Below are 21,596 nucleotides of genomic sequence, written 5' to 3' on the forward strand. Positions count from 1 at the left end.
GGTTCACCATGCTTATACCAATCCAATAACACAATTCAATTCGACAACGAATAAACTAGGCCGAGTAATTAAAGTACATGCTAATCCTACGGTCGGGTCTTAACACTTTCAATTCAACATATGCAGTACGATCGCTAACATAATCAGAATTGCCAATTGTACAAAGCCTCTAAAAACACGATCTTTCGATTCTAATTCCTATTAGCTAGATAATTAATCCATGAAATTGGCCGATAACATGAATCAACGATTAAGAACAAATCAATTGGAATTACTCAAGCAATAATCTATAGATTAGCAAACTTTATTGCATAACAATCATGGTATAAACATGGCTTCCCTAACTTAGCCCTAGAATATAACTACTCGCTCATAATTGAATTAACAAGCATGAAATACATAATGAAAACGAGATTCATAATCAAAGGACGAATTAATCTAAGAAACGAAAATAATAAGAAAGAATAAAAGCAAAAGAAATTATTGAATTACCTCTAGATTGATGAATTGAAAATTGAAAGCTAGGGTTCGACAATGGAATAAGAGAAGAATAGAAAACTAGAACTGACGTGAAAAATAATTCTCCGGGGGAAAAAACGTAAAAAAAAATAAAAGCATAAGGGAATACATTCAATCCCTTGAGGTATTTTAGTGTTTCCTAAATTCTCAACAAAAAAGGAAAAATAATAATAATTACATAAGTTATCATTTAATTGAACGATCACGAGAAACGATGCAACGAACCCGCATGGAAGTAGCTGGGCGGAGAAACCAGCGGGCCCGCTGGTGGGTCGCTGGTTTTCGCGCCCAAGGGGAAGATTGGGCCATCGTTTTGGGCTTCGGGCGAATCGGATAGTCGAGCCATCTTGTTTATGTCATAACTCTTGTTCTACAATGCCTATAAGGACGTGTGACCTGTCGTTGGAAAGCTCTTGAAGTCTACTTTCTAGGCCAATAAAAATCGCCTCATTCCGACATGTAGAACTTGAGATATCATCAAAAGAGTGAACGCTTGTCCGTTTTGATGCTTAGAAAAATAGCGTTTAGCTTCGTTATTGACTCAAAATTATCCCTAGAGATATGCAATGATCCTCGAGTCAACATTCCATCCGTTCATCATCCAAATCAACTCATAACACTCCGAAAGCATCCAAATGACCGTAAAATCACCTGAAACATTAAGAAAACACAAACGGGGCGTAATAGAGTACGACAACGATAACTTATGCAATTGTGATCCTAAATGCAACTAAAACGATAAAAATGCCTAATAATGCAACCTAAATGCGCCTAAAATACCCTATACAAATATGACTCATCAATATTCCGACATGTTTCTTTGGACATGAATATCTCTAAATGCATACAAGTAAATGTTATAAAAAGTTGATATTTGAAATCCTCGCACCGGTTAAATTTTAACAAGATATCACTTAACTATGTTTTTCCGTACATAATGTTTAAAGAAAGATTGTCAAAGTCGATTGACGAGCAATAAGAAATGATGTATGTATTGAGAAATGGAGGTAATATTTTATTTTTGGGTCAAATTTTACAAAGTTTACTCGATAATATAGTCAGTTGGAGTCATGTTAAGCTCGTCAGCTCGGTAACAATAGGAGGGAGTATAACTATAATAGAGATAATAATTTATTGAACCATCATAATTATGGAGAAGATATTTATTTTTATATTTTGTGGTTAATTTTTTTCCAAAATTTTCATGTTAAGCTCGGTAATAAGAAGAGGGAGTATAACTATAATAGAGATAATAATTTATTGAACCATCATAATTACTCCGTATAATTGAAGTATGATATTATGTTTCTAGAGATTGGAGATGAAAAAGAATATTATGGTTAAAAGAGTGAGCCCCCATAGTCATCGCCCATTTTAGAGCTTTTGGCTGGGTTTGGGCCCACCAAAATGTTAGTGGGTTAGAACAGAGACACTTTCTGGAATGGGGGCACATGTCACTATATACTGTAAACTCGGTGATTTGTTTTTTGTTGTATTCATTCATGATTCTAAGACCTAAACAAAACTATTGCAATTCATCCACAATTTCATCTCTTTTTTAATCCTTCACCAAAAATTCATGTCTTAAAAGGAGGTTACCCTTTTTTCAAACCCGCGTTACATAGTTTTCAGCTGTTAATTTTTCTAAATCCAATCTCCGAATCTCCTACTCTCATCCGTTCTTAAATATTAGTCATGTTTTGACTTTTCAAATTGTTTTATGTTTTGAAATACGTATTGAAAATAAATTAGAAGATTATCTTCAATTGTGAATAATGTAAATGTTTCAAAAGAGAATAATATTCGAGAACAAAAAATGTACTGTATTTTGTTCCTATTGATATTAATTTCAAGTTGTTCATCAAGTATAGTAGATTCATGTTTCGCGTTTTACCTATGTGTGAAAAAAGGTCATGATACATAAGTAATACGTATAATAGACTATGACTACATGATAGTTACGGAGATTTTATTTAAGATTGGAGGCTTATTTGGACTTGTACACTCAAGAATATTTCTTTCGATAAATTGTCTTTTTGGATTTGAGCTTTTTTGAAGTTAAAGTTTGTTCCCTTCGTCTAAATAACGTGTTACGGTATGAGAATAATGGATATCTTAGTTGGTTAGAGCTTCTATCCCGGTTTCAGGCGATCCTATGATCAATTCTCATCATCGCCGTTGTGGCTCATTCGCAACAAAAAAAAAAAAAAAATTGTTACGGTCTGAATTTAAAAAGTTCTAATCTGATAAGGTAGATTGTCTTGTGTGATCTTGTTTGATTTAAATTTTGCTGATCTAGTTTAATTAAAAAAAATCAAAGCTACTTGAAAATTTGCAACAACAATGTACCGCCCTTAAGCTAGTGACGATGGAGGAAAGTTGATAGATTGATTGGAAATTTTAATGTTCTGGAAGATGCAGATTTGAAGATTGTTAGGAAGAAGAATATATACTTCGTACAAATTAGAGTGGGCCAAGAAAATGGACTCAGTGCACGAATAAAATTCAAATAAATAGACAACAGAAACTCCGGCCCACAAAAGGCCTAAGAACATATGGCCCACTATAGAAAGCTGTGCAGCCCACAAATAACACATACTCAGACTACACTACAGTCTTAATTACCTAGAACATATGGCCCACTGAAGAAAGTTGTGCAGCCCACATATAAGTAGCAAGTATGTTGCCCATGAAGATTAGTACGAAGTCATACTTTTATAAGAAATTTCATGATACTTCTTCCGTTTCATAAAATTTGCAAAACTTTTAGATTTGTTACTATTCATATATGAACTTTGATCATATATTTTTACTAATTTATTAAATGCAAATTTTAAGTAAAATATTGTTTACTTGATTTCATTATATACTTTCATAATATTAAATTTTATAATTATTTAGAAAAAAATTATTAGAGATAATTATGGCCAAAGTTATATCTTAGTAACCGTACTAATTAAAGTGTTGTAATTTTTTTTAAACGGTAAAAGTATACAGCATATGCATGCATGCCCTTGATAACTGACGAACGTTGACTACTACCAGTATACATGATTATAAATTTCGAATAGAAGAAAACACTTGGAGAGCAAGTTAAGTAGAACTAATTAAAGAATGTTCTATAATTAAGAAAAAACAAAGTAATTAAAGAATCACGAGTTGCAACAACCGAATCTCCAAAAGAATAGTTTCCCTAAAAGATAAGGATGTTGAATTAATTCATGCAATTGTGATAAGGTGTTTTCAAGGGAGAAGGTATAACATCCTTGTCTTACATTGGAACATATGAAATTTCAACTTTTTTAATTACATTGCATGGAAGTTTCAAGGAACAATAATACATATTATCTTTATTTCAATTCGTTCTAGATCGATTTGCCATATTCTCCTTGTGAATTTTAGCCTTTAGGAAGAAGGATTATTTTTGCGTGGACCTGATCCACACTAATATTAGTGTGGATCCAAAATCAACAGTTTTCTCTAACACCATTTTTACACTCATAGTGATCTTTATTGTTCTTATAGTAACGGTAATAAATTAAACACCAAAATTCTTAGACATAGTAACCATTTTTTGAGGCATAGTAACCTTATATATAGTATGTCTTAATTACTTCGTACTACGTATGTATTACGTACGAGAACATGCATATTGATTGCCTCATGTATATTTTCTGTAGGGCCGTCTCCGAAAATTTAGATGTTCTGTTCTACTTTTTGACGGGAGGCCCTTTTTTAATAATATAATTAATAACACTCATTTTTTTAATAGTGTAATACGAAGTATATTATTAGTAATAAATAGTAAATAAAAGTGGTTATTGTAGACGTTATGAGTAATAACTATGTAATATGATAAAAAGCTAAGAAAGCAACTTACAAAGTAATTAAAGAAGGTTGCACCACTGACCCAGAGCTAATTTTATATCTTTTAGCTTCGCATTTACTATTAACCTATAATTAGGCTATGTGTATTATCACCAAATTTTAATTTTTGGGCCTCAAAAATTTAGGGCCCTGTGCTGGAGGTCCATTCATTATAGCCGGGCCTGCTTTTTTTTTATCAATAACACAGTTAAACAATTATGTCAAAAAAAATAAAAATAAATAACACACAGTTAAACAATACTCGTACTATCGTACTACCTCCAGAAAGTTCTCTACGCTTTGGAAAATGTGTCAAAAGTATGAAAACTTTGACCAAAAATTCTCACTATTATATACATCAATATGTTACATGCATGATCTTGTTAGATTGGTCTCGTTATTCATTTTCAGAATATCAACTTTTTATAATTTTTTAACATATAAATTGAATATATTATTAGTTAAATATTGCATTGGAGTCCGTGCAAATAATAACTGTAAAAAACTTTATGAAACGGAGGTAGTACATCATACAACTATACACCCTGCATGCATGTATGTACTATCATGAGTGACGGTCACAGACTCACAACTCTATAGGCGCGCAAGATGTTTTACAAGAAATAGATACTTGATTATTAAATGAATTCAACTCTTATTTCAGATATTTAATTAATTTTTATAATACAAATTGTGACATTGCTATAACCAGATTAATTATAAAGGTTACAATACAAAACAGAAATCAATTAGAAATTAATTGCCTTTTACGTAGACACGTAGTAGTATTTGACTATATATCGAAACATATACTTGTATATAGTACAATACATTAATACAGGACGTATACCATAAGTTGGTGGAGTTGGGCGGGAACTCGCCTTATAATTTGGAGGTCATATGGTCGAGCTCTATCAACTGTGAAATAGTTATGAGTCTCTTAAGCGAAGAGGTGACTAATTTGTGATACTGTGATAGACTGATAGATATTAATTAAGTAGGATGGTAAGATTATTTATTTTTACATAATACGGAGTATCTAGTAAAAAAATACGTATTGTAGTTTGTCTTCCGAATATCCTAAAATAATGCAAATTCAAATATTATTAAAGCAGGTACAGTACTTTAAAACAATTTGGTTGAATAAACGAGTTAAGGAAAAAGTGAGGGGAGAGGGAGAGTGGAGACGCTGTTAATTGAAGTCCACCCCCTTACGTACGGAGGGGCGAAGACATTAGACAGTAATAGCGGCTGTCGGGTTTGCATGGCTCATTAGTTCACAAATATCAATCCTAAGTTGGTGAGATTTTGAATTTTTAACCCACGTTAATCTCATTTTTATTTTATTTTATTCTCTTAATTACTCAAAACATCTTTTCTATTTCACAAACAAATAAAAAAAAGTTAGGATAATCTCTTTACTTGATTTGGCCTGATTTTTCTACCTTCTGATTTAATTAATAGGTTTTGATTCTTCCCAATCTAATATGGTCTAAATGTTTTATGTGAGTGTTTTTTTACCTTTTTTGATCTAATCTGATCTAATAAATGAAAAAGGTGACAGAACATAACCTCACGGAACAAGTGATACATTATTTCTTTTGAGTTTGATTAAATAGATTTGCCGCTGACATTTAAAGGCCAATCAACATACAAATATATGTGATCAGGCCATGGATTCCATGAGAACTGAAAGTTGTCTTTTTGGGGTGTTTAGTTAGGAGAGGTTTAAGGGAAAAAGTGTTTTTTGGGGTGAATTAGAGGTGTTTGGTTAGGAGAGGATTGAAAAAGTTAATTGGGAGTGTTTGGTTAGGAAAGGATTGAAAGAGAGTTTTGGGGTGAAAAAGCTAATTTTGAAAGAGCTCAATATAAGATCCTTTTGCAATTAGAGGTTTGAGAAAGTGGATGAAAATGACTATTTTGTCTTACTATTGTCTATAATTACAACTACTATCAACCATGGTACCCTACATATTTTTCTCCTAAAAACATTACTCATACTTTCTTTTTCATTTCGCCTTATTTACTAGATTCGTTTTTTGTTGTAATAAATTTTATATTAGTACTTTGAAGAAATTGAAGTATATTGCAATCATGCTTGAAATATCATTAGTAATATTTCTCTATTTGAAAAATATGTATTATAAAAAAAATTAAATTACGATTTTTTTTTTTTTAAAATAAATTTATTTTATTTAGTCAATGTTTACTAGAAAAAAAATCAACACAATAAACTATTTGTCTAATATTAATAAGAAACAAAATATGGCAATGTCCTTAATAGTATTTTACGTATTAAATAGCTAACAACTATCAGTTAATTTATCAAACACTTTTACTCAAACAGCTAATGCAACCAGCTAGTCAAATCAACTAATCGCCAACAGCTAATTAAACCAGCTATCAGCTAACAGCTCCTAACCAAACAGGGTCAAATGTGTTGGCTTGAATATATATGGTTGAATTGTGAGAGGTTTCTTTTGTTTAGGGGGGGGGAAGAAACAATATATATATTAATACTCCGTAATAAGTCGTTATTATCGATCTACAATGATTATCACGATCTACTTCCTCTGTTCTTTTTTAAATGACACAATTATTTAGGCACGTTTGCCAATGCACATTTCAAACATTAATATCTTCAATTATGGATAACAAAAAATTATAAAAAGTTGATATTTGAAAAATATTTATTGAGACGATTCTAATAAGACCCCATATGACTATGTTTTTTCTTAAGTATAAATCACAAAAGGAAGTCAAATGAGCTTGTGTGAATAGTGTCGAAAATCCAATTGTGTCATGTAAATAAGAACGGAGGAAGTATAATTTAACCGCTTCAATCTGGATGTGAACAATATTTTCCAGTGTTTGCACGTATTTTTTTTTGGTGTTAGCACCCGGTTCACCCTTAGGGCTAAACCGGATTCGGGGCGAGTTTTGGGTGGTTAGGTTCCAGTCCCCTACAATTATTGTTGCGGGGGATCGAACACGAGTTCTCCCTACCATTCTACCAAGTTCAGCCCCAATCACCACTGAACCAACAATCAATTGGTGTTTGCACGTATTTTCAAGAGAATGTTTTCACTATTTGATTTCGTGTTATAATTATATTGTTTGGATCGAAGAAGAATTGATGAAAAACCTGATTGACATGTGCCCTTTTGGATGCATATCACTTTCCCAATTATTATCAACCTGCAAATAAAAAACTCATATCACATATGAGAAATGAAAATCCAAAAATCGGGTAAAAATGCTCTTACACATGAAGAAAACAAGACGAAGAATAAAACATTAAAAAAGGAAAGAACTAATAAATAAGAAAAAGGGTCGAAAATATCTATATACTAAAAGAGACACCAGGAATGACACATGTTAATTCCTAGTGCGCTTTTTTCCCGTCAAAAACCACTTTCCCAAAAAAGTGTATTTGTTTTATTTTAATTTTATTCTCTACGTTTTTTATAAACTATTTATGTATGGAAACAAAATTTAGTTTACAAATCATGGCAATAATAGATACGACATAATAATAATTATTCTAAATTGGTAATATTTTAGTGAAATCGCTATATTAATAATGGAAAATATATCACTCCATATTTTGGTCAAATTACCATATTAGAATTTTAAATATGCATTATTAGATGAATAAATTTAAACGAGTATGTTAAAAATGTTATAACTATGCAGTAGTTTGAGAGATATTCAATTAAATATTTTGTGAAAAAAATTATCAAAATTCGTGTATACACGGGATTTAATCTAGTTCTAATTTAAAACAATGTAGATTGTTGGTGCCTAAATGACGACAAAGGAAAACAAAACACTAGTATGATCTTAAAAAAAATTAACCATGTAAGATAATTATGGAGAGAGAGTAGATGAGTGACGCTATGTTGCAAAATTAAAGTTGATGGAATGATGGTTGTGAAAGATGTCGATAGTGATATAATTTACGTGATATTGTGTGCTTGAAAAATCAGATAACACATATTAAACATGTTTTTACCACAGAGTACTTTAAAATTATACTTTTAAGGTGAACTAAATATAATTTTACCAGAACCATCAAATTCAGATATTTCTTTTTTTAAATGAAATTAGGATTTCCTAAATGAATTGCTCACTTCCAAATTAAATGAAACCACCTCTTAAATTAATATAAGAAAAAGAAAGCTATGGAAAAAACTATTGGAAAGACCCTTAAGTGAAGATAAAATTGAAAAGATATAAACATCTACTTCAAAGGAAAATATCATTATATTAGAAAAATGTATGGGTATGGGACCCTAAGTAGTAGACTAGTTAAAGATATTGGAGTAATTCACAATTACATCAAAGTTCATGTAAAGTGAAGGTCTAGGTCGTTCTTGAAGTAAACCATGATTTTGATGTGAGTCGAAGCTGAGGTCAACCCTCAATTATCATCATCTTTGCAAAATGCAATTATTCATGGAAAGTGTGTCCTCTAACTTTATCAGGGAAAGCACCCACTCCATTCGTCTCGAATTACTCGAACTGGCTTTCTTGTAAAGGCCTTGTTGCTTTGGACTTAATTTCAGTACCATTCACTTCAGTTTAGTTCAGCCCTACTCAGCTCAGTTCAGTTCAGTACAGTTCAACTCCATTAGGTTCCTTTCAATTCAGTTCAAAAGAACGACATTGTGTTCATCTTCTTCTTTAATGATCTTATTTTATTTATTATTATAATGTTAAATATTACTATTAATTATATTGTAATGTTCATCTTTATTTTATATTGTATTTTATATTTTTATATTTTTATCATCATTATTATTATTACTATTACTATTGTAATTATTAATTTATTATTTATTATTTATTATTTATTATTTATTATTCTTTATTTATTATTTAGAGTTTGCTTATAGAAAGAAGATAGGCCGGTAAAAAAGGGCGTTATTATTTATTATTTATTATTTATTATTTATTATTTATTACTCATTATTCATTATTTATTTATTCATTATGTTCCATTCAGTTAGTTCAGTTCATTTCAATTCAGTTCAGCCAAAAAAATCTTAGAAGAACTGGCTAAAGTCATCTCAATTTACTTTTCCCATTTTTATAAATGACATGAATTACTAATTTTATATAATTTCTCTCACTTAAATAACCCAATTGTATTTCTACTTTCTAAAAAAGTTAAGCACATTTTCCACTAACTATATTAAAAAACTACCACACTATCAAGGATGATTGTACAATGGCTACACTAATTTTGTAGCCATTGCTATTTCTTTTTACCAGAACCTTTGAATTTACAATATTCAATTAGGACCATTGATGAGATTGACTTTATATTTAAAATATTTTAACAAAAAATATTTTATAAAAAAATTAACAGTAACAAAAAAATTCAGTATGTTCGTTCTTTTTGTTAGTGTATTGAGTTCTTCTTCCCCGTATTTTCCTTGCTTCCATTCGATCTTATTCATGTGATTCAAATTCCTTATTTTTAAAAATTTTAGATTAAAACATTACTCCGATTTCACAAATAGCATGAGAGAAATTGGATTTTACAAATCGGATAGAATGAGGAAGAGAAAAGATAAATAGTGGTAGAAATATTGAAGAAGGTGTAGAGTATTAACGGAGATATTTAGGAAATGCATTAATGGAGATGCAAGATTTTGGAGGTATAAAGGCGCTTTCTTCAACGTAAAAATATAAATGCAGTTTTTATTTTTATTTTTTTATTGTGATTTTAAAAAAAGGAAAGTTCTCTTTTTGAAAAAAAATTTAAGTCAAACAATCGGATGGATATGAATTACAATAAATACAATGGCTCCCCTTTTATTGTAGCCATTGAAAAGCCTTCCCCACTATCAATTTCCACATAATTAAATATGAACTCAATTATATTGCCTAAAACCCTGTGCCAAATAAAGCGAGACGAGTAATTCGGGATGGAGGCACTACAAAAATTTGTATCTTTAACGACAACCTAATTACGACGGGCCAAAAATCTCATCGCAAAAGTCTTTTGCAACTGGCTAACAACAAAACAAAGACAACCATCGCAAATGTATTTTAAGACGGGTTAACGACGAGATTTTTTTATTAACGACGACCCCCTTTCATGACGGGTTCGCGACAGGAAATCTCGTCATTAATCAACGATTATTGACTTTTAGCGACGGAATTTCCCGTCGTTAAATTAATGGTATAATTTTTTTGTAATGAGGGAACATTTCTATATTGGCCTTAAAGGTATGATAGTGATCGCTCGGTGTATGGTTCACCTGAAATTAACTTATCAGACTTATTTGGTTGAAAATACTTATTTTTAATAATTTAGAAAAAAATAAATTATTGTCACTGAACTTATTTTAGAAATAAGTCAAATAATTTAAAATAAGTTTGAAACCAAAAAACTTGCAAGTATCTAACCTATAAATCTTCTACAAGCATGAATATAGAGATAATTAAGTTCTTATTGGATGAATGAAGATAAGTATGACCACTTACAAAACCTAATTGAAGTCTATCATAAAACTAATTGCAATTGGGTTCAAAGAACCCCCTCTCACTTACACCCCATTATTATTATTTTCTTTATTAATGAAGTTCGTCCAATATAGTTAACATGTTAGCGATAAATTGATCAAAAAATATTAAGTAACTAATTTCTAATATTCACATCATTTTACATAGAAACCCAACAAAACCAAAATGTTCGCCTGAATGTTTTAACATAGAACTATAAAATGGGTCATGTCGCGGGCGGGGCAGGCCCAAACTTAATGAAGTTGGCCTGTTCGGGTCATAAACTAGTCATATTTAGTCAGTTCAAGTGACCCATTTAACATAACCCAACCCGTCCCGACCCATTTTTTTAAAAAAGAAAATTAGTATACGAGTCACAACTTAAAATACTTCGTACTTTAGTGAAGCAGTAAAGAAAACGAAAGAAAGCGTATCAATCTATCATACTTCCACTGCATGTCACCCCTTTAAAAAACATCTTCATCCGAAACAATGGCCGAATGTCATTTTACTCTCAAACAATTTAGAAACCATGCAAAAAGTTCGCTCTTCTTATGTGATTAAGGTATAAAATCACAAAGTGAACATTAAAAAAAAGAAAAAAAAATCAAACAACCATAACAAATCGATCAAAATCAACACAAAAACAATAAAATTTAGCAGCATTAATATCATTCAAAATCACAAAATTAACCAATTTCAATCATTAATCTCACAAAAAATCACAATTTTTTAGGAGAACTTAAAATCACAAAATTAACAAGTACCAATGAACTCAAATCTAAAGACGAACAAAATAAATCCAATAAAACCCTTAAAAAATTGGCAAATAATACTACTTATTAACTCATAACTCTTATAATTTATTTTTGATTTATTTTATTAGTTTGAATAGTCAACTTTGAGTTAAAGGTGAGTTAAACTACCACAAATCTAACCTTAGGTCCCAATTATTAACCAAAAAAAAGTGAGGTCCCATTTGGTGATTTTTTGCAAAACTTAGACCCCAATCATAGGCTTAATTAACTCCGATAAAGGTGATAAAGTGCAACTATTTGATTCTAAAATGTAATTATTTACTGATTATAATATGTCGAACATAACTATTTAATCACAGCATGTAATTTTTTGATTAAAAATAAATTATTTGTTAAGAAGTTGTTCCTTTGCATAAGATCGTCATACTGTATATAACTTTTTTGTGGTGGTTCTCATTTATTACTTTTTTGTGTGCGGCCACTACAAGAATTTGTATCTTTAACGACAACCTAATTACGACGGGTTAAAAATTCCGTCGCAAAAGCCTTTTGCGACGGGGCTAACAACCAAACAATGTCGGGAATAACCGTCGCAAATGTCTTTTACGACGGGTTTACGATGGATTTACGACGGGATTTTCTATTAACGACGGTCCCCTTTTATGACGGGTTCACGACAGGAAATCCCGTCGTTAATAAATGATTAATGGCCTTTCGCGACGGGATTTCCCGTCGTTAATAATACAATTTCTTGTAGTGGGCAAATTAAATAACCCTTTATTTTTTTTAATCAACAAAAATTTCCTTTATAAGAAAAAAAAACTATTGAGAGAAGTTATCAAAAAGGACAACCCATTATTATATTTAATCAACAAAATTTTCTTTTGTAATTAAGAACAAAAACCTTTTGAGAGAAATTATCAAATATGAGAATCGCTAACATTTCCGATAACTCGTCTAACGGGTGGAACATTTTTATTTTTTCATAACTCATTCAACGGGGGCTCATGTTTAGCAACACACTCTCTCAGTTTGAACCCGTAATTGATAGATTTTGAGGGGTTAGATTTAACATTAATTCATTTAATTTGGTCTTTTCTCACTTATCCAAATTAGAAAATTACTAAACACTACCGAGTACTTTAAGAAAAATATCTAATACTACATGGCTCACTAGTCCAAGGTGTCTGTGGAAAATATACCTGATTTAGAAATCTTGGATATGTAGTCAAGTTTAATTGTTGTTATTCCAATAGACTGATTTTTCAGAATTATTATATGCGTGAAATAATTCACCATATGTTAAGTTGGATTATTAACTAAATATTAGACGGGATCCTTTCCATTTTCTAAAAGAAATTGATGGTCCATATCTTATACCCATGCTAGCTTGTCAATGCATGAAACTACTATGAAAGAGGACAATTGGAGAATTCGTTATGATAATTTATAATAGCACTCATTTGGTATCCGCCGTTTTTTGTTTTCAATTTTTTGGTGTCGATCAGAAAACATACTAAAAATAAAAATATGAAAACCATAAATGTTATCTTCTAGTTTTGTTGTTGTTAGTTTACAAAATCAATTCTCCGTATGACTATTTATAGAAATAACAGCCTTTTAATTCATCTAAATTATACGGAGTATGAGTTTGAAAATTTTAAAACTAAAAATTGAAAAGTGATAAAAGAACCAAATGCGCCCTCTTTAAGATGTCAATGTCATCCTCTTAAAATAGAAAATGATGAAAAAATGGGGTGGAGTGGCCCTAGAAGTGGGGTTTTAGGCCATTGCTCCTCATTCTTGTTGGTTCATTTTCTAACTAATTTTGTTCTACTTTTTCTATATTAGAAGTTAGAAATACAGGACATTAGAGGTTTGAATAAAAAAGAGCTTTTTAGGTGCATTAGAGGCTTGACTATTAAAGTTAAGGAAAATGTTTCGTTATTAGAGGTTTGTAAGAGAATTTTGGGATAACAAAACCTAATTTGAAAAACACAATAATATAAGAGCTTTTTCAATTAGAGATTTGAAAAAGTGGGTGTTAAATGACAATTTTATTCTATTATTGAATAAAAATACAACACTTACCTACCTACGTGATTTTATGTCAATGTCTTCAATATCCATTTACACATTAAGCAGTTAAAAACTACTCCAATAACTAATTTACCAAACCCTTTATATTAACTAAGCAACTAATTCACCTAAACAGGCAAACATCAACGGAGTAACATCTTAAAGTTTATAGATCAACCAGCTAAACGCTAATTACCAAACATAGTCATAAGAAAATGTTCGGAACGTAACAATACCACTTGTTGAAGTAATTATTACATAAGATTTGTTCATATATACTTTGAACTAATTCAAACATATTCATCAAGTCTAAGCCACAACAAGAAATAGAGTAATAACGGAGTTCATACATATACATACATACATGTGAATGCTTATGGTTTATGAACATTATTATCTATGACCATAATACCATTCCACTATGGAAAAAGAAATACAATCCGTAAAATTGCATCACGCTTTTTTTAAGAAAAGATTAATAATGGTGGGTTCTTCAATTCTTAATTAAGATCAGATATTTTTCTTTGTTTGAGAACACAAGACTTGAGAGTTGAGACCACACAAGCAGAAGCAGTCTACCACCGTACTACGATCGAGTACTAAGTCTTGGTCTTATATGAACATCATCTTAAATCATATTGGGTGTGGTTGGTGCGTGTAGAAAAACCTGTAAATTTTCTGTATGATTTCTTTGATTTCCATTTTTGTGACCTACTTCTTTTATACTCCACAATAGCAACTAATGTACATAATTCTTAATTATCGTTCCACAATTTATGTACTACTTTAATTACCTTACCTATTGATCTATGACCTTGTTCGGCAAAAGTAGCGGTAGCGGGTATCGGTTGAGTAGTGGGTAGCGGTTGGCATAGCGGGTAGAGTTCAATAGTAGCGGGTAACGGTTAGCTGTCAAAGTAGCGGGTAACTGCTATGAGTGTTCGTTAAAAGTAACGGTTGATATTATAAAATAAAATAAAAGCTGAAATATTATATAAAACTTTAATATAAATTTGTCAAACGCTACCCGCTAATGTTTGATAAAAGCTATTCAACCGCTACCTCTACCACTAACCGCTACCTAAACCGCAAACTCGCCAAACACTTACAAATTTCACAAGTAGTGTATTGACTCGGTCAAAACGATACCCGCTACCTCAAACGCTACCGCGAAACACGCCCTATATCAACAAAAGAAATTAAATACGTGCTACGTAGTACATAAACTGTGAGACAGAAAATTTAAATTTGTTTCTACTACGGTTCAAGTACGCAATTAGGGCGAACCACCTGGCAAAGTTATATTCTTACATACGGGGTAACATCCATTTGTTTGGTGACCAATTTTCTCTCGTCCATATACACCTCCTTTTAAAAGCAAGTCTACACACCTTTAAGGACTTGGTAGAATCCACAAAAAGGCTTTTTAAGGTTAATTAGTCTTGGACTTCCTTTTTACATTTTGATACTACTATTTACCAAAAGTAGTTCTGATTTACCAAAGGTTGCTCCTAGCGTCGTGGCTAATGGCTATGACGAGTAATCCCGTCGTTATCGATTGTTTACTTATACGTGGTACCCTTTTTTGTAGTGGGAAAAAAGGAAAAAAAATTCTCATTTTGGTTAGTTTCCGTTAGTGGTGCATAGCGGTACGTGACAGTGACACTCGTTACATTAATTCGAAATAGCTTTTATGTATTGTAATTCATCTGTTTCAATATTATTGCCATTTGTCTTTTAAGAAACTACCACATACATTGCACTATTTCCATTTAGGAAACAAAATATTTGCTTTAACACTCTAAATATTCGATATACCCTTGCATATTAACTGTTGTTGATTTATTTAATGTTAATTCACATCGATTAATTTGTATTTTTGCATTTCTCTCTCTTACTTCTTCTTCACTCCACATACCAAAAATCTAGTGTCAAATCCCGAGAACTATATTTTTCCTCTCCTCCTATTTGGACCCCCCAAAAAAAAAAGCATTCAAAATTATAATTATGATATACACCAAATTTCTCATTCAACAATCAAAAGCAAATGGTTGCTAGAATTTGAAAATCTTAGACATTAGTAAACAAAATTTCTAAAATAGATCTTCTTGCGTAATTTAGCCGGAATGAGCAAGTTGTACTCCGTAATACAATTTAATTTAACTTCCATTAAAAAAAGGTGCCAACCTCAAGAAAAAAAAGCTCAATTATTTCACACAGATGAAAGGTTTTAGTCATTATTATTAGCTTTTAGAAAAACAAATCTATTAAAATAAATTAAATGGGATATTTATCAATAGAACCACTGACCAGAAATCTTTGTTGTTATTGTTTAAGAATGTTTCGTTTACACACGTTCGTATTTGTTGGACATATACATGCATAATTGTCTTATGTTATGTTATATTATTGTCTTAAATACAATGTATTAGCTTATTCTTAATCTTGGTTTACTAGACATTATTGGTTGGTTAGTAGTTGATTAGTTAATCAATTTAATTGTGTTTGGTATGAACTATTATTTATACTATAGTGTTGCTTGCAAATATGAAATTAAGCTTGTGAAACCTTTAGTCCCAAGCAATACATATATTGGTCTTCTTGCGTAATACAATATGATCAATTTTCTCTTTGGTTTACATGAGATGATAAGAGGGTGTTTGGTATGTCTGCGGTATGGGGTTGAAATTAGGAATAATATCAAGGTGATATGAGTTTGAAACTTAATTCTTAATTTCACGTGTTTGGTTCAAATTTGTGGATGAGTCTTTTTCTTTTATATAGTACCCGGAATAGAGGCACGGTATGAGTAAATCCACCCCTCTTGGTTTTCTAAACTCCATACTTTAGGCGTTTGAGGAATGAGTTTAAAGATCTTAAAGTTTTTTCAACCAAAATACATGGTATGGGTCTATATCTCATGCCTAGTACTCGCGAACAAAACCCTCACAAGAAGGTATATTTGAACAATCTCTTGTGATTATGTACCTTGAACAAAAACGGACAAATAAATTAAAAATTCCCAAACCCTATGTGTATTGCATATCTCTAAGAATACAACAAATAAAGGCTTTGTCAATACACAAAAACCCAAATACAAATGGTGTCAATCTGAAGGTTCAAACAATCTGCCTGGATCTTGCTCTGAGAGAAAGTCTTAATCTATACTGGGTATACCATTGAAATGGTATACTAATATTCTGCATTTTTATTTAGTACCAAATCACGTAGTTGAGTATAAGGAAAGTAGTTGTATTTTCTCATGTAATACCAAACAACATAGTTTGGTAACATGGTTTCATTTTTATTTGGTTCCAAACAAAATAGTTTGGTACTCACAAGTCAAAGATAAATGTCATTTATCGTTGACCAGACTCAATTTATTACATGAACTTACCATATAACCCTTAATATACCAACCGAAGTTACTATTTTGTCCTTAATATACCATTTTAATGGTATATCTAGTATAGATTCAGAAAACTTCCTTACCCCGATACCAATTTATTGTAACAAATGAAAGAGACAAAAATCCATTAACATCAATCAAGTGATGTTCTATTTGAAAATTAACCGACAATAAGAATAATAATCCGCAAATATGCTACGAAGTACTTCCTCCGATTCTTTTTAGTTGCAACACTTTGTTTTTCACGCTTGCCAATGCATATCTTGAACAATTAATATATTTAATTATCGATAAGTAAAAATTATAAAAATTTATTTTCGCAAAATATACATTAAGACGAATCTAACATGATCTCACATGAATATGTGTTTTCCTACAGTGTATATCATAAAAAATAAACAAAGTAGATATGTAAATAGTACAAAAAATAAAGTATTCCAACTATTTTAAAGCGGAGAAAGTATTAAGGTGGAGTCTTTGCTTTTATCTTTTACTGGTGAGGAACCCAAATACTCATATTAATTTGCATACTGAACATTTTTGTTGAAGGAATGAAGGGGATAATCTTATGTAATACTTCCTCTGTCTTTTAATATATACTCGCAACGTTTGTTAGTTTCACGCATGCTAATGCACAACTTTGATTATTTATATCTTAAATTCTTTTTATGCAAAAATTATAAAAAGTTGATATTTTGAAAATACACATTGAGACGAATCTAACAAGATCCCACATGACTATGTTTTATCTTATACAAAAAACACTACGAATAGTCAAAGTAGATTATATGAATAGTGGCAAAAGTCCAAACATTGCGAGTTTTAAAAGACGGAGGAAGTAATATTTTGTAGGATAAATTCAATACAAATATACAATTACTCATGGATGATGTCAAGAACATCCTACGCATGTTTGATTCATTTGCCTCTTGTCATATATTCAGGAAAGCAAATAGAGTTGCAGATTACTGAGCTTCCACTTGGACATTTGATGGATAGCCACCAAGACATAGATCCTTTTGCAAATAGTAAAATTTATTATTTTCTCCTATTTGATGAATTAGGTCATAGTCTTGAGAGAAAGCGAACCTAATCTTTATGTGTAATTTTCTTTTTTAAGAATATCAAAAGTAAAATTCATATCATCAGGAATCCCCCCTTCCTTTAATACTCGAACCGCTTTCCTTTTCGTATCGTCTCATAATATTTGCACCGATTCTATCAATGAATTTTTTTTACCAATATTATATTATTTCAAAATATCATTTAAAAATTTACACCCCCACTAGTCCACTACCACTTATACATTTTTCACTAACTATATTAAAAAAAAAAAACCCTACTATCAACTACCACCCATTAAATTAATAAGTCAATTCAAGTGTCTTAAACTCTGCACCAGTCAAACCGGTGCGAGTATTAAAGGATGAAGGGAGTATTGTACTTCGTAAAAGAAATTACTTGAATTTTAGGGACTAGCTAATACTAAAGTATAAAAATTGTCATAAAGATATTATTCCAATAGAGAATGATATATACTTATAAATGTAAATATAATCGTATAACAAGTTAACAACCAACATTCACTATTTCACATACATGTACTACTACTAATCTCTATTTTGGACGGTTGATTTGACATTATATATACGCTGTATAATGTATTACAGATATATTATCATCACACAATTATAACTCTTATTACTTATAAGCCACAAGAGAGAAAAATTAAAGCTCTTTTATTGCAATAAAATGACAATTAAAGCAAATAATCTCTATAGGAATCGCATTGAAGTCCAAATTATTTCTTCTTCGGGACTCTTTATTCTAATTATTGTTTAATAAATCATAGAGTTGTGGATTTACTTTATTAATTTATTTGTACTTGTTTTAAATTTCAAATGGCCTGCACCTTGTTAACTTGTAAGTAGTTGTTTAATTTCTTTGTCTGCGGGAAATTGGACAAACAAGATGAGGAACCAAATACCGAAATACGAGTTCTTCATCTTATGAATGTTTAATTAGTGATAACAAATATTCTTTCGGCCTTTCGGGTGCTTATTATTTAACTACGTATACTTAAGCGCAATTAATTTGTCCTTTTTTTTTTGTCTGACCTAGTCCGGAGGTTCTAATTAAAACCTGTAATTGGGCCACTTAATATCGCTTAAAGAGGTTTTTTTTTTTTTGATAGGACTACTCTATTATCTGAATTTATTACGGTTAAACTTAATCATCTATTAAGAACTTATCTTACCTAAACTTACAGAATATGGACTTGTCTGACTATTCGCTACACTTGAAAATAGGTAAAAAAAAAGCGAGGGAAATAGAGCTAGTATGTACGAATTAGCCTTGCGTTTGATGTACAATAAATTTATTACACACATACATAGTGAGTGCAAGATCTTTTGCAACAATTTTTGATTGACATTTATTTAAATTTGTTACAACTAAATTAAGTGAAAACAAAACGACAAGAACAAGCCTTACAGATTGTTTGAGAATGAGAATATGGAGAGAAACAGAAAGGGAGGAGAACAATCTACCCTGTTTGGATAAATGGTTGGGGAAATGAAGGAGATGGGGAGGAAGAGATTCATTTTCCTCTTAATAAATCCCATCCCTTCAAATTTGGAAAGAAGATGGATCTCACATTCCTCCCTCCCTATTTTAATTTTCACCTCAAATTCCTCTTGTTTTCCTTCTATCTTGCTATCCAAACAAGCTATTAATACTTCGATATCATTATAACTTTGGAATGTTTTAAAAGCAACACCAATATTCCGTATTTTATTTGAACTATTAAGCGTCAAATTCAAACTTTTTATTTTTAATTTTAGAGTGAATGAGTTCAAAGGGCACTAAAAGCTATTTGAAGGAGATATTTGAACTCAGTGGTGGACCTTGAACGGTTTTATGAGGGGGGCCGGAAGAAAAAAATTAAGCAATATACTATGTAATTATACAATTATACACAAATTTTAGGGGGCCGTAACTAAAATTACACTATAAAATTTTTCGGTCAGGGAGGCCAGGCCCACCCCAGCCATACCTAAGATCCGCCATTGTTTGAACTTAAGACCTATTATACACAACTACACAAACCCTTACTCCCTTCGTATTTATTTAAGCACTTACCTTTTTCCGGCCGAATTTATTTAAGGGATACTCTTGCCATTTTTAGTAACTTATCAACCCCATCATCTAATTAAATAATACATCTAATTTAACCTATGACCCACCATCTTATTAAACAAATAATATAATAAACGCATCCCACCTCCCACCCCACCAAACCAAAATGACACGATCTCCACTTGTTTACTTATTAAAATATCTACACAACCCCATTTACTTTATTATTTTATTTCATTCAATTCTCCTTCTTAATATTCGTACCCAACCAAATGTATCGCTTAAATAAAAACGGAGAGAGTACTATACATCAATAGTCGAATGCATCATTGATAAATTGGAACTTTTGTTGAGCAACTAGCTATTACGTACTCCGTTCTCCGTATATGGTATATCCAAGTGCCACATGGCCGCAAAAGTGTGCACTATTTTTACACGGAGTTGAGAATATTTTATATTTTTAGCAACAACGTTTAGACTTAAAACCCATTTTCATAAAAATTAAATTCAATATTTCTGGATAATTAGCCGGTCTAAGTCAACTCTCATTTTTTGCCAAAATAGTAGGGGGCTATTGCTTATTATTAGAACCTTCTATTTAACTTACGAGCTTAATTAATATCTTCATTATTTATTTATGAAACTTATTCCCCAAGTTTTTTGGCATCATCATCCGCGTACAAAATCTTGATTTTGTCTTGTTTGTAAGGGTACGTATTTCTTCGTAAATTTCCTAAAATAAGTAATAATAATAAGACTATCCTCATCATATTTTTGTTTGTCTTGTTTTGTAAGCGTATTTCATCCCGAGTAGTAATAATGATGCATCCAAGTGTATAATAGAATCCTGCCTATATTGTCTTACGAAGAATATTAGAAATAGATAAGACTATCCTCATCATATACCATCCAGATCACTGCGTAAAAAGATACGAGAGATCCTAGTATCTTTATTCTATAAGGGAACTAGATTAGAGCAACTCCAATGGTTACAAAAGGGACCTGCTCACAAAAAAATGAACATGTACGTGAGCAGGTAGCCCGCCATTGGTACAACAATGACATAAGCAGCTGTTAAAACCTTTTAGCTATTTTGCGCTACGTAGCTCACAAAAAATATAGCTCAAAAAAATAAATTATTTAAATTAAATATTATAGGGAGCTATAAAGTATTGTAGCCCACCAATGTGATAATTTGTAGTTTTAATCAATTAAGGTTAGAAATTTGATGTGGCAAACTTAGCCACAACATCCCATTGGAGTTGCTCTTAGGTCCCTTATATGCACGGATAATTGCAATTATTATTTGA

The sequence above is a fragment of the Spinacia oleracea genome, chromosome 1, assembly GCF_020520425.1.
Source record: "Spinacia oleracea cultivar Varoflay chromosome 1, BTI_SOV_V1, whole genome shotgun sequence".
Taxonomy (NCBI): Eukaryota; Viridiplantae; Streptophyta; class Magnoliopsida; order Caryophyllales; family Amaranthaceae; genus Spinacia; species Spinacia oleracea.